The following is a 16,249-nucleotide window of genomic DNA, read 5'->3' on the forward strand; positions in this document are numbered from 1 at the left end:
CAGCGTGATGTTTTACATCATGCTGTATAATATGCTTAAAGATTGGATGCTTTGTCTTACGTTCTTTCTCAAGAAAATACAAACTGAATAACAAAACAGACAAAAAACTAGATTTACCACGTGATTTCTTTTAACTTTTGTTCTTGCTGTGAACTCTGTGCACAAATCCCTCTCCCAGCTCTTTTGTAAAGTTCCTGGATTCTCTTAAAAACTAGTTTTATTTATATGTTGTCTACATATCTAACTGTGAAACAGTCAAGACTTTGTTATTTAATTTTTGGATAATTAAGAAAAACTTTTTATTATGAAAAATTTCAAAAATACAGAAATGGTAGAAAAATTACTAGTATAATGTTTATAATTATTTAGAATAATTTAGAATTATGGGTAAAGCCTCATATAGATCCTACAGTTGCTGGGAGTTTGTCACATTTACTTTATTCTAATTTTTTTTTTCTTTCTCTGTGAAGAATTTCAAAGCATCATGTCATTTTGCCCCTACTTCAGCATACTGTCAAAATTTCATTTTCCTTTATTTTGAGCAGGAAGGAAAATTTATCTTAAACTTTAGGAAGGAGCATAAACATAGCTCACTTTCACTTATATTTTTAAATGGCTCAGTTATTTAATAGAGTAAGTTGATAAGAATGCTCACATTTATCAAAAGCCATATAGGTATACATACACATGAGTACATGCATAACCCCCGAGGCTTATGCAAAAGACACTGTCTATATTCCCTTATTTTATCCTTGTAACTATTTCCTAATGTAGGGACTACAATTCTCTCTATTTTACAAATGAGAGAACTGAGCCTAGAAATGAGTAAACATGGGCTTCATCTCAGTGTTGCTTATTTTGTTCCCTGCCACATGTGCAGCCCACACCTGGTCCTCTGTCCTGCTAACTATAGTAGGTTAGGAACCTCAAGTGCTTTAGAATATTGCAATGTCATGCTGGATCATGTGGGATTCACTGATTTGTGATTATGGATACAGTGTGATGGAACCCTTGGTTTACTTCCTGAATCTATGTTTTAAGAGGTACATGGTGAAGATAGGGTTCATATGGAACAGTGTTTTTCAAACTGCTGGTTGTTACACATTAGCAGGTCATGACCAGCATTTGAAAAAGATAAACTAGACTAGAATAAAACAAAACAAAACAAAACATGAGAGTTAACATTGCAGATAATAAGTGCTATGTGTGTTTGGGGTGTGTGTGTGTGTGTGTGTGTGTGTGTGTGTGTGTGTGTGTATACTGGGTCATTATATGAATGCATATTTTTGGTGGGTCATGATATAAGGTTTTGAGAACCCTTGTTCGAGAAGACGTGACTGAGGAATATAGGATCTTGAAAACATATTACATAATAAAGTGAGAACATTGGCTCTTTCCTCTCAGAATGTAACTGCTTATTCTCATCTCTGTCTCCCTTGTGTCTTGAGCTCTTTCTCTCATCTTCTTATGCAAAAGTCACACACACACACTAACTTACACATGTATATACAGAGTTATGATTACATATAAATGTTAATGTAAAATATATGAGAGCTGACTTTCAGTATATAGTAATATGACATTGTGTGCAAAAGATTTCTTGTAAGTAACTCCAGAAAGCAGAACTGAAAGAGTTAGGACACTAGGGCAAATGTATGAAAATTGTAGGATACTAGATTTTGGTGCTTATGACCATATTTATAACTTTGCTGACAACTGGTCTGCCCTACAAAAGAGTGGGGTCTCTGTCTTTGTATTATATAAAAGTAACTCAAGGTCAAAATTTGCCAATGCTGATATGTTAGGTTGAAGATATGGGGCTACGGCCAAAGTGCCTTCCATTTCTCTGGGGTCTATGATCAAATGTCATTTGTAAAGAGCCAGAGGTAAGAAGGAGTCTGGCACACCCATAAGATGATTAAATGTAAGTAGTTCTAGAACAAAGATTGTGAGGGAAAGGAGCTGTCCTTTCCCTTTCTTTTTCTCTTATTCTTCTAAGACCCCTATAATTTGAATGTTGGTGTATTTAATGTTGTCCCAGAGGTCTCTGAAACTGTCCTCAATTCTTTTCATTCTTTTTTCTTTATTCAGCTCTGTGGTAGTTATTTCCACTATTTTATCTTTCAGGTCACTTATCCATTCTTCTGCCTCAGTTATTTTGCTATTGATTCCTTCTAGAGAATTTTTAATTTCATTTATTGTGTTGTTAATCATTTTTTTGCTTGCTCTTTAGTTCTTCTAGGTCCTTAAAGTTTTCTTGTATTTTCTCCATTCTCTTTCCAAGACTTTGGATCATGTTTTCTATCATTACTCTGAATTATTTTCCAGGTAGACTGCCTATTTCCTCTTCATTTGTTTGGTCTGGTGGGTTTTTACCTTGCTCCTTCATCTGCTATGTGTTTCTCTGTCTTCTCATTTTGCTTAACTTACTGTGTTTGGGGTCTCCTTTTCACAGGCTGCAGGTTCTTAGTTCCTGTTGTTTCTGATGTCTGCCCCCAGTGGCTAAGATTGGTTCAGTGGATTGTGTAGGCTTCCTGGTGCAAGGGACTGGTGCCTGTGTTCTGGTGGATGAGGATGGATCTTGTCTTTCTGGTGGGCAGGACCACATGCAGTGGTGTGTTTTGGGGTGTCTGTGACCTAATTATGATTTTAGGCATCCTCTTTGCTAATGGGTGGGGTTGTGTTCCTGTCTTGCGAGTTGTTTGGCATAAGGTGTCCAGCACTGTAGTTTGCTGGTCATTGAGTAGAGCTGGGTCTTAGCATTGAGGTGGAGATCTCTGGGAGATCTCTCGCTGAATGATAGTACATGGAGCTGGGAGGTCTCTGCTTGTCCAATGTCCTGAACTCGGCTCTCCCACCTCAGAGGCTCAGGCCTGACACCTGGCTGAAGCGCCAAGACCTTGTCAGCCACATGGCTCAGAAGAAAAGGGAGAAAAAAATATAATAAAATAAAATAAAGTTATTACAATAAAAAATAAATTATTAAAAGTAAAAAAATAAAAAGTAATTTAAAAAAAGAAAGAAAGAAGAGAGCAACCAATCCAAAAAACAAATCCACCAATGATAACAAGCATTAAAAACTATAGTAAAAAAAAAAAACCAACAAAAATGAAAACAAAACAGGACAGACAGAACCCTAGGACAAATGGTAAAAGCAAAGCTATGCAGAAAAAATCACATAAGACCAAAGACAAATTAGAGGCAGAAAGCAAACCCCAAGTCTACAGTTGCTCCCAAAGTCCACCACCTCAATTTTGGGATGATTCGTTATCTAGTCAGGTATTCCATAGATGCAGGGTACATCATGTTGATTGTGGAGATTTACTCTGCTGCCCCTGAGGCTGCTGGGAGAGATTTCCTTTTCTCTTCTTTGTTTGCACAACTCCTGGGGTTCAGCTTTGGATTTGGCTCTGCCTCTGAGTGTAAGTCTCCTGAGGGCATCTGTTCTTTGCTCAGAGAGGACAGGGTTAAAATAGCAGCTGATTAAGGCGCTCTGGCTCACTCAGGCTGAGGGGATGGAGGGGCATGGAATGCGGGGTAACCCTGCCGTGGCAGAGGCCGGCATGACATTGCAACAGACTGAGGTGCACCATGTATTCTCCTGGGGAAGTTGTCCCTGGATCACGGGCCCTTGGCAGTGGTGGGCTGCACAGGCTCCTGGGAGGGGAGGTGAGGATAGTGACCTGTACTTTCACACAGGCTTCTTGGTGGCAGCAGCAGCAGCCTTAGCTTCTCATGCCTGTCTCTGGGGTCTGTGCTGATAGCCGCGGCTCGTGCCCGTCTCTGGAGCTCATTTAGGCGGTGCTCTGAATCCCCACTCCTGGCACACCTCGAAACAATGTCTCTTGCCTCTTGGGCAGGTCCAGACATTTTCCCGGACTCTCTCCCAGCTAGCTGTGGTGCACTAGCCCCCTTCAGGCTGTGTTCATGCAGCCAAGCCCAGTCCTCTCCCTGGGATCTGAACTCCAAAGCCCAAGCCTCAGCTCCCAGCCCCCACCTGCCCTGGAGGGTGAGCAGACAAGCCTCTCAGTCTGGTGAGTGCTGGTCGGCACTGATATTCTGTGTGGGAATCTCTCCACTTTGCCCACTGCACCCCTATTACTGCACTCTCCTCCATGGCACACTGCCACCTGCCATTTCCACCAGTGAAGGGGCTTCCTAGTGTGTGGAAACTTTTCCTCCTTCATAGCTCCCTCCCAGATGTTCAGGTCCTGTCCCTATTCTTTTGTCTCTGTTTTTTCTTTTGCCCTACCCAGGTACATGGAGATTTTCATGACTTTTGGGAAGTCTGAGGTCTTCTGCCAGCATTCAGTAGGTGTTCTGTAGGAGTTGTTCCACATATAGATGTATTTCTGATGTATTTGTGGGGAAGAAGGTGATTCATGTCTTACTCCACCATTTGAAGGTCTCTCCAGATTGGCTTCTTTCATCTAGTAATATATATTTAAGTTTCTCCATGTCTTTTCATGGCTTGATAGCTCATTTCTTTTTAGCACTGAGTAATATTCCATTGTGTGGGTATATTACAGAGTATCCATTCACTTACTGAAGGACATCTAAGTTGATACGAGCTATTTTTAATATTACAAAATGGAAACTGTATAAAATTTTCTTTCCAGTTTATGGGTTCCATCATTCTCAGAAAAACCTCCCATTATTTTTATAATGTTTTAAGTTAAAATATATGGGCATAAGGAGAGACGTGACCCATAGTGCCTGAAGAGGACAAAATCTTATAAGCAGAGTCCTTTAAGAACACCGTCTAAACAAAGCCTGACTATCTAGGCTGTCATGCAAAAATCAAATACAGAAATCAATTAGGATCTCAGCCATTTGAATGTACTCTGCTCTTTGACTTTATTTCTTGCTGTCACACACAGATTTAAATCTTAAATGTTAAGAAAAACAAATTCTAAACTTTTAAAAATGAGGAAGCAAAGCATTATTTAGCTTGCAGTCAACAACAAAAACCGTCTGTTGCAAATCCTTCATTTGGAAACAGGATTTTCTCCCCTGTTGTTCTCTAAACCAAAGAACTTAAGCTGGAGCTCGGGGCATAAATTAGTGAAACAAAATATAGATTCGTGTGTCACCTGTAAATAGGATCCTCCTGTGTAATGTCCTTATCTCCTTTCATGACTGAGAAAACTTTTACTCGTTTTCAAGATGCAGCATCAATGTCTCATTTCCTGGATTAGGTAAGTTGTATTTCCTTGTTGATAGTATACTCTATGAACAAAGGCTACAATAAACTTACCAGTGCCTTTAATGTATTATTATTTTGTTAATTATAATAATATGTAATTGCTTATGAAAATTTGCACCTTATTTATATAGGCAAGACATCTATTCATTTTACAGATAGATTCTATGTATGCATTTATGCCTGGCTGGATCCCTCATGGTGACTCTGCAGATACCCCCAGCTCCGTCTATGGCTCTGAGTCAGAGAACTGATGTATGTGCTCACTGGCAAAGGGAGAGGATGGGACACATTCAATTTGCTGCCTGTCTTCTCTGAGCAGATCTTAGCTCATTGCAGTGATATGCATGAGCTAGACTGCATCTGCTCATAAGGAGGAAAGAGAGCTGACTATACACATTTATTTCCAATTCCCCTTCAGTGACATAACATTGGTAGCTTAAAGTAAGGCACAGTGGGGGTATTTATACTATGGAAATGGGTAAACACTACACATGCACTTTTCTCCCTAGAGAGCTGGTTGTTAAACTTTTACAAGAATGTCACTGCTCATTTGTCACTTTCTGATGTCTCAAATTGATTAAAGCCTCCTATTATGTGCTCTCAAAACCATGCTCCTCTCCTTTGTAGCACTTACCTTAGAGACAATTTGATGTTCATTTGCAGTGGGAAGATTAATTGAGATAGTGTATCTTAAGCACCAATTACAGGTCTTGGAACAAAGTGCTTATCTAAATTATTAAGTTTATTTATTATTATGTAATTATTGATGCATTATTTTCCCCTCCACAAGACCGTAAGTTCCATGAAGGCAGGACAGTTTTTGTTTTCTCTCCTAAGGATGTAGCATAGTCCCTGGCCAATGGTAGATAAGCAACTACATTGTGATAAAGGAAAAAATCAAATTACCATTTTCTGCTGCTGATAGTACCTGTCTGATCCACTACACACACACACACACACACACACACACACACACACACACACCCCACGTGCTTTCTGCTCAGAGTGAGAAAGTGTGGATTTTGCATACTAGCTGTGGAGGGGTGTGGGTGAAAGTCTTACTTTGGCTACTGATGATTCTGTCACATCAGTTGTCAAACATTTGTGTCTATCTCTGTCTTTCAGTGAATTATTAATATGAGGATAGGTTTCCTGAGAGACCAAATAACCTTTAAAAAATATTTAGCGAGTAGGAACAACAAATGTTTCTTGGGGATTCATGTCTAGAAAATAGACTTAATTAGGTACTTAGCCATTCACTATTATCCTCTCCCCTCCGGGTAATAATCTGGCTTTGATTTGGTTACTGTGGCTGTCCCCAAAATGTCGTTGTTTTAAGAAAATGCATTTTTCCCCCAGTTGTCAGTTCTGAGGATGTTATTAAAAGATGGTTATGAAGTATTTTGTCTTCATTTTCTCAGTTGATTCATTAATGGGATGCTGCTCAACTCTGGCTTCATTAAGTCTTTTCATTGATGGGAGTACATTCACATACAAACTCAACCTCCCAACACCGACTTTCATCCATGACAGGAATCCAGTGCTTCCTGCTCACAAGCCTGATCTTGAATCTTTAATAAGAACGTCAGAGTTCTTAGCAGCCAGGGCTGCAGAGTTGAAGCAGCATGCATAGAATTAAAGGTCAATCTGGGAAAATGAAATTGTTTTGTTTTTCAGTATTTTGTTTTGCCGGCAGGTGATTTGAAGCATCTCACATCTTACAATACCAGGAATCCAGGGTGCAAGTTTTCATAATGCTGGCAGATACTCATGACATTGTATTCTTAGCATATATTGCTAACATGGGAGGCCCCCTGGGATTCTGGAAAGGGCATTTGGCTAGAAGTCAGGAGACTTGGGCCCTCATTCTCTCCCTGCTATTAAAGATAATAAAAATAATTCACACTCCTTGTGTTCTTATTTTGTACCAGACAATGTTTTAAGTGATTTGTAAATATGGGGAGGTTGGAGTTGAAACTCTTAACCCACACTGTAATTCAGGTATTCAGACATAATGTAACTCCTTTATTTGTTCTGCATTTGTTCTACATTTCCTGCTAAGTCCATGCACTGGTGTCCAGGAGAGAAATTAGATTTAGTCCAATCTAAATTTAGTCAAATAAATACTTTTAACCTGTGCTGCCCAATATGGTAGTCACTACCCACATATTCCTATTTGAGTACATGAAATTTGGGTAGTCCAAACTGATATGCGCTATAAGTGTGAAGTATGCATCAGATTTCAATTACATTGTGTGAAAAATAAAGAATGTACATATATTTAATAATTTTTATATCCATAACATCTTAAAGTATTTTAGATATTTAAAATACATTGTTCAAATTAACTTCATTGCTTCTTTTTACTTTAATGTAGTTACTACAAAGTTTAAAACCAGGTATGTGTCCACTACTTATGTGTTCCTCCAGGTAAAGGAACAGCATGTGTTAAGGCTCTGAGTCCTGAAAGACTTGGTGCTTTTGAGGAAATGGAAGACAACACAGTATCTGGGAGCAATGTGACAAGGCAGGGAGTGTATAAAAGGCCAGGAGTAGACTAAAACTAGAGGGGAAGTGAGGGGTCAGATCCTGCAGAAATTTGTAGCCTCTAGTAAAGAGTTTGAGTTTTTTTCTAAGAATAATAAAAAGGTGCTGAAGGGTTTAGACAACAGAGGTGTGATATTAAGTATGTTTTATGTTACCTCACTAAATCCCAGTTTCCTACCTTTAAAATAGGTATAATAATATTAATGTATTCAAAAGATCATTAAAAAAGATGATGCATAAGTAGTCACTATGGAAGTTGTAAAATACTATAGAGGTATAAATTAATCTCATCATTATGGCTAACGATCAAAAATCTTCAATGAGTCCCTGACAGCAATGGCATAAGGTTTTCCATCAATGTGTTTAAAAGTCTTCCATCTGTTGGCCCCATCTGAACAATAGGAACATTTATTTCATTTTCTGCCTCAACATATTATTTCAGTCTTCTCTCCATTGTAGATACTGCCCCTGCAGTATCTACACCTTGATTTTGCTCGTGATGGACAGTGGTTCATTTTAATGCCATCATTGTTTTTCTCCACCTATTCTAATCCAATTTCACATTCATATCTGTATTAGTCTGGACTCTTTCAGTTATAAGGAACACAATAGCCTCAGTCTGGCTTGAACCATAAGAGGAATTTGTGAATAAGTGAAAAGTCCAGGGGGATGTCTAGTTCCTCCAGACATGAACTGACCTGAAAACTCATTATACCATATCAGGAATTTGTGTCCTGGGTCTGTCTATAAAGTTCTTCTATGAGTTGTCAGTTTCATCATCCATAGCTCCAGACTTCATCCTAACCAGCTTAGCAACTCCAGTAGAAAGAGAATTGCTCTTTCCCAAATGATCTAGTAAAAGTCTTATGTTTCACTCTATTGGCCTAAATTTATTATACACGCTGAACAAATCTATGTATTGACCAAGCCCCAGGCCAGAGCCCACCCCATGGATTGGGGGCACTTGATGGGGTCAGTCCCCATCCAAACCAAATGAATGAAGTGGGACTGTGGAAGTTTCCCAAAAGAAAAACGGAATTGGGAGAATGGCACTGGACAGGCAAAAAGGGGAGAAAGCAAAAAAAACGTCCCAAATATCCACCATAATGATATGGCTCACGTCCCACGTCCTCCATGAGCCCTGCCTCTATGACTTCAGGCAATAATTATCTTTTTCCTTCCTGACTTTTCTTCATACTTGGTCTCTGGAGCATACATTTTTGACTCTTGATATTCCATTTTACACTTTATTATAACCATAAAATTTTTATTGCCTGATTAGACCTTGGTGGTAATCTCATCCTAGAGATGTGAAAGCCCTGAAGGAAAAAATAATAAAGTTTAGATTGTTTTGAAAATATTTCTTGAGGACTTTTAGGTTATTTCTGAGAGGAAAAAGATACTTTTTTTTTTAACATCTTTATGGGAGTATAACTGCTTTATAATGGTGTGTTAGTTTCTGCTTTATAACAATCAGCTATATATATATATATATCCCCATATCTCCTCCCTCTTGTGTCTCCCTCCCACTCTCCCTATCCCACTCCTTTAGGTGGTCACAAAGCACTGAGCTGATCTCCCTGTGCTATGCAGCTGCTTCCCACTAGCTATCTCTTTTACATTTGGTAGTGTATATATGTCCATGCCACTCTCACACTTCGTCCCAGCTTACCCTTCCCCCTCCCTGGGTCAAGTCCATTCTCTACATCTGCATCTTTATTCCTGACCTGCCCCTAGGTTCTTCAGAACCATTTTTTTTTTTTTAGATTCCCTATATATGTGTTAACATACGGTATTTGTTTTTCTGACTTACTTCACTCTGTATGAGAGACTCTAGGTCCCTCCACCTCATTACAAATAACTCAATTTCATTTCTTTTTATGGCTGAATAATATTCCATTGTATATATGTGCCACATCTTCTTTATCCATTCATCTGTCAATGGACACTTAGGTTGCTTCCATGTCCTGGCTATTGTAAATAGAGCTGCAATGAACATTGTGGTACATGACTATTTTTGAATTATGGTTTTCTCAGGGTGTATGCCCAGTAGTGGGATTGCTGGGTCATATGGTAGTTCTATTTTTAGTTTTTTAAGGAACATCCATACTGTTCTCCATAGTGGCTGTATCAATTTATATTCCCACCAACAGTGCAAGAGGGTTCCCTTTTCTCCACACCCTCTCCAGCATTTATTGTTTGTAGATTTCTTGATGATGGCCATTCTGACTGGTGTGAGGTGATACCTCATTGTAGTTTTGATTTGCATATCTCTAAAGATTAGTGATATTGAGCATTCTTTCATGTGTTTGTTGGCAATCTGTATATCTTCTTTGGAGAAATATCTATTTAGGTGTTCTGCCTATTTTTGGATTAGGTTGTTTGTTTTTTTTTGATACTGAGCTGCATGAATAGCCAAAGCAAAGTTGAGAAAGAAAAACGGAGCTGGAGGAATCAGGCTCCCTGACTTCAGACTATACTACAAAGCTACTGTAATCAAGACAGTATGTACTGGCACAGAAAGAGAATATAGATCAATGGAACAGGATAGAAAACCCAGAAATAAGCCCACACACATATTGTCACCATATTTTTGATAAAGGAGGCAAGAATATACAATGGAGAAAAGACAGCCTCTTCAATAAGTGGTGCTGGGAAAACTGGACAGCTACATATAAAAGAATGAAATTAGAACACTCCTTAACACCATACACAAAAATAAACTCAAAATGGATCAAAGACCTAAATGGAAGCCCAGGCACTATAAAACTCTTAGCGGAAAACATAGGCAGAACACTCTATGACATACATCACAGCAAGATACTTTTTGACCCACCTCTTAGAGAAATAAAAACAAAAATAAACAAATGGGACCTACTGAAACTTAAAAGCTTTTGCACAGCAAAGGAAACCATAAACAAGGCGCAAAGACAACCCTCAGAATGGTAGAAAATATTGGCAAACAAAGCAACTGACCAACCAAGGATTAATCTCCAAAATTTACAAGCAGCTCATGCAGCTCAATATCAAAAAAAACCAAACAACCCAATCCAAAAATGGGTACAGGGGCTCCCTGGTGGCACAGTGGTTGAGAGTCCGCCTGCCAATTCACGGGACACGGGTTCGTGGCCTGGTCTGGGAAGATCCCACATGCCGCGGAGTGGCTAGGTCCGTGAGCCATGGCCACTGAGCCTGTGCGTCCAGAGCCTGTGCTCCACAATTGGAGAGGCCACAACAGTGAGAAACCTGTGTACCGCCAAAAAAACAAACAAACAAACAAAAAAAACAAACAAAAATGGGTACAAAAATTCTTTTAAAAAACCCTTAACTGTCTTCCCAGAAATTGTCCATTTTATTAAGCCTTTAAAATTCTAAATATGTCAATTATGAGAATTTTATAAAAAAAAAACTAAGTAATACATAGTGTAATTTTAAATTACAAATAGGGTGTCTTTTGATCTGTAAAGGATGAATATACTTCCTCTGTCCCTGAATATACCTATGTACCTATGTATATTCAGGGACAGAGGAATATGTATATATATTTCTTTTGTTTTCTTTTGACTTGACTTTAAACTTTTCCAACCTTCTTCTTTTCTTTTTTAAAAAGCTTTGTGGATCTAAATATGCTCAGGTCTGCCTGTCTGTCACCCTTGATATTTTTTTTTCTGGAAAATATAATTCTATGATTTTATTACATATTATGAGAGCTCATTTTAGTCTTTCAAACTTTTACAGTGAAATGTAACAAATACATAGAAAGGGATACACAATAGAGATGTACAGTAAGTCCCCTACATATGAACGAATTCCATTCCAAGAGCTCACTCGTAAGTTCAATTTGTTCGTAAGTCCAGCAAAGTTAACCTAGGTACCCAACTAACACAATGGGCTATGTAATACAGTACTGTAATGGGTTTGTGATACTTTTCACACAAATAATACATAAAAAACAAACAAACGTAAAAATATAGAAAACATTTTTAATCTTACTGTACAGTACTTCCAAAAGTACAGTAGTACAGTCCAACAGCTGGCATACAGGGATGGCATAGAGTCAACAGGCAAGAAGAGTTACTGACTGGAGGGAGGGAGAGGACGTGGAAAATAGTAGAGCTGAAGGATCATCAACAATAGGAGATGGAGGGCAAGGTGCATGTGACAATGTACGCCAGACACCTGAACTAACTTACATGATTGCACATGCAAACGCACATTCACGTCTTTGAGAGTTCGCAGCTTGAAGGTTCGTATGTACGGGACTTACTGTATACTGTAGCTCAATGGATGCAAATCACATAAGGTATGTTCTTTGTATGGAAAGCAATTAAGATAGATATTAATAACAAAGTTTAACTTGAAATGCCACATATTTGGGGAAATTATGAAATAAGTTCTAAATACCCTAGCTTAAAAATGGTTAGAAAATATTTTTATATTTAATGAAAAACTACATTATCCAAATTTGTGAGATAAAGCTAAAGCTTTCCTTACAGAGGAATTTGTATCTTAGAGGGAAATGTGTAACATATATCTGAAAAGATAAAACACTGAAAGTCAGCAAGCTAAACTTCTATCTCAAAAAAATAAAAATTAATCTGAGCCTTATAATTTTACAGCAGTATGGATAGTAAAGTTTTTTGCCATTATAATGATTGTATATGAAACTCAATTTGCCAAGTCCCAAATACAAATTTTCAAAGTTTATTTGAAGAAAAATAATTCCTTATCACTGAAGGCATATGTTCTTGTTTGCATACTACAGTTGTCTCTGAGTTGTGAGAGGTGTACCTAAGGGCAACTGAGTATCTGTATTTCTTATGGGTCTATGTGCTGTTGTGTGCCTATATATGTGTCTGACATGTCTGTTCTTTTTTCCCAGCTTTATTGAGATACAATTGACATATAACATTGTGTGAGTTTAAGGTATACAATGTGATGATTTGATACACATGTATACTGGGAAATGTTTACCACAATAATGTTAGTTAACACATTCTTCACCTCACTGAGTTGGTAAAAGCTGGGCAGGTAAAGTCTGACAAGTATCCAGAGATGGGGTCAAGTCCTAAAGCTAGGATATTCTCAGTTCCTGGTGGGATGCTTTGGTGGGAAGCTTGGGTCTGCTTAAAGGATCTGGTGTGTGATGGATGATTTAATGGCCTTTATGTTATAAGGGACAAATGCTCAAATTGTCAAAACCAAAAAGGGGATCAAGTAACTGAAAAGTGCAGAAGAATGACTTCATCTAGATGGTTCAAGCTAGGTCATCAGTGCCTTTTTTTTAAAAGTTTTTATTGAATTTGTTACAATATTGCTTCTGCTTTATGTTTTGGATTTTTGGCCCTGAGGCATGTAGGATCTTAGCTCCCTGACCAGGGATTGAACATGCACCCCCTGCCCTGGAAGGCAAAGTATTAACCACTGGCCAGGGAAGTCCCATCAGTGCTTTTTAAAATCATATCTTCCTTCTTTTCTATTGGTTTAGTCACCAGCCTGGCTCATCTGACTATGGCAAAATGGCTCTAAGCCTTGTATCTTTTCACCACCAGGACCAGAAGAGAGGAGAGAACTGCTGTCTTGCAGAAGTCACAGTGGGTCAGAATCTCTAACCTGGTATGAACCCAAGTCTGAGCCAATCATTGTGACCAGAGGCATGGGATGTGCTGACTGGTTCAGGCCAATGGGGCCTCGTTTCTGGAAGTAGATCTAATCCACCTTAAATGTATTGGCTAAAATTGGGTGGGTATGAATTTCCAAATGTAAAAGAATGGAAAGGGCACAGGGGAGGCAGCAAAGAAGTATCTACCCTAATTCATCAATCTAAATCTTTCTGAGTTTGCAAGAATGCTACTCATAGGCAGGAGTTACCTTATTTCTTTTTTTCCCCCTCACTGAAGATGGAAGCAACATGTGTAGCTTCAGGAGAAGTCAAAGCAAAATGCATAGGTAAAACTCAAGTTTAAGATACCAGGAAAACAATACACCAACTTCACCTAAGATTGCTGGTGATTGGAAATGCTAGAGACAGAGTTTATTGTAACTTCTTATTGGCTACCCAAAGCTCTGTGACTGCTTCTGGTCTGTATCCAATATCATATTCTATTGTTCCAGATTTAGTTTAGCTTCCAGGAAAGAATCATTGGCCTGAATCTTTCATTTCCAACCAACCCCAATAGCAATGATATTTGGCATATTTTTGCATATTGGCTTTGTTTTAAACCATCAGCCTTCCATCAACACATTTTGTGTATGAAGGCAAAATCACAGTTCCTGCCCCCTAAATTTTTATGAAGGCTCTCATCTGTAGGGATGTTATATTTAAAGTTACCAGATATGCAAATGCAGCCTCAGGCTGATTTTGTCGCCCCATTATAATCGGACTTCCTGTTTTGACAACTCTGCTTATACAAAGAGGAACAGGTAGCACCTTGAAGTGAATTCACTACAACCATTTGGAATGAAACCTACCAGGTGCAGCTCTTGACAACTCTAACTCAAGAGAGAAATGACAGCATTTGCAGCTTGGATAATTATCTCACAGATCTGCCAACCTACTTTTGGTATATAGATTTTAATTGGGACTCGATTTACTAGAAATTTTCTGAGCTACTGAGAAATTAAGCATGGACTGCAATGCCTCCCATCAGATAATTAATGTCAGAATCACTGGTGATGTAACATAGTGAAAAAAATTATACCTCAAATACAGTGAAAAAAATATCCTATTTAAAATCAAGAGAATTGAGTTCAGTTCATGGATGGGCCCTGAGCAGCTGTGTGACCTTAGGGAAGGTCCTCGTGGGGCCTCATTTTCTTAACTTATAAAAGACTGAAGTTGGAGAGCCTCCAGTTCTAGTAATGTATTTTGTTTCTGCTTCAGTTACCAACAGCCTAAGGGAAAAAAGAGAGCAAAAGGGATGATTCAAACAAATCAGCCCTGCATCTACTCAACACTTACCACCATAAAAAAAAGTTGCACCAAAAAAAGGGAAAAAAAATCATTATACTTCATTTTGACTCAGTTGCCTAATTTCACTGAGTAACCTCTAATTACATTTACTTAGACCTAACTAGCTAAATTATATGGAAGTTTAATTCCATTTCAGAGGATCTCAATATTTTTCTTCTGCCTCAGCACAGCAGTGGGGTAACATGTGCTAAAACTTCCTGTTTCACTCCGGAAGTTCATCTTCGATGGCCGGACAACTCCATCAGGTTACATCAGAATCTCAGGGAGTAGGAACTGCACTGGACGTAGAGATGTACCACTCAGGACCAGCTACGTAATGTACAAGGCCCAGTGCAAAATGAAAATGCAGGGACTCATTTTACAATTATTAAGAATTTCAGGACAGCAATACAGAGCTTTGAACCAAACATAGGCTCCTCTGAGCACAGGGACTTGAGTGACGGCAGCGATCATACACCCATAAAGCAGACCCTGGGTGATACCCAGGTCTCCCTTTAAGGAATGACTTGTTACCCCAGCTGCAAAGAATACTGATGGTGATCAGCCTTCAGCCATCTGTCCCTACAAGGATGGCCTCAGTGGCAGAGAGCCATCTCGCAAAAGATCCAACACTTCCAGGAGCTTACCATATCCAGCTAATGGGCAGAGATAAAAAGGGCTGGTCATTTTAGCCCCATGCAGGACAATTTCGATGGGCTATTTCAGGTCCAGACCTTCTTGCAGGTCTAAGAGGCTCTTTGGTCTGCATCATAGTTTACATACTCACCCCACTCTGTTTGTTCTGCTTTCCCTGCCAGCTCCACAGGGGTTGTTCCTCAGGGTACTCCATTCACTCTAAACTATCTCAGAGCCTGCTTATGGAAACCCCAGATTATTATTTATTTTAGGAATACGAACTTTGATAACACTGCATTTTTTAATTGAAAATATTCACACCAAAGGAAAATGTACAAAAGGAAAATAAGAATGAAAACACCCAAATGTTCACACCCAATAAGGATCAACATTTGTGTTAATTAAACCTTATCTCAAGTTTCACTCTGTGCTTGTGTACAGATAGGAGGATCTGATGGCTTGATAGAGAGATAGATGCTGATAGAGATAAATAGAATTGACTTTAATGCGTGGACTAAATTATGTCACATATTGAATCCACACAAGGTTTCAAAACAATGCCAAGCACATAAGTGATAATTCTCCCAAATTCCTCCCTGTCTGCTCTTTTCCTGTACCTGTATTGTTTCAATTCTAGTACATCCCCCTCTCCCCATGGCAAATATCACTGGATGTTCATGTATAAATAAAGCACTGGAGAGAAGTTCACAACAGCAAAAGAGAGAGAGAGGAATAAAGGTGCTAAGCTCTCAGGTTGATGCTGCTTAATGATAGTGCCTATACTGTAAGACATCATAGCTCACGTGTATTAATTGTAAAAACAGTTGATACTTTAAAGTCAAAAGTCTCTAGGAGGAAAGCTTTCAAAATGGCAGTCAGTGTAAGTTAAAATGCCACTGGCCATTTTG

This window comes from Phocoena phocoena, chromosome 5 (assembly GCF_963924675.1).
Source record: "Phocoena phocoena chromosome 5, mPhoPho1.1, whole genome shotgun sequence".
In the NCBI taxonomy this organism is placed as follows: domain Eukaryota; kingdom Metazoa; phylum Chordata; class Mammalia; order Artiodactyla; family Phocoenidae; genus Phocoena; species Phocoena phocoena.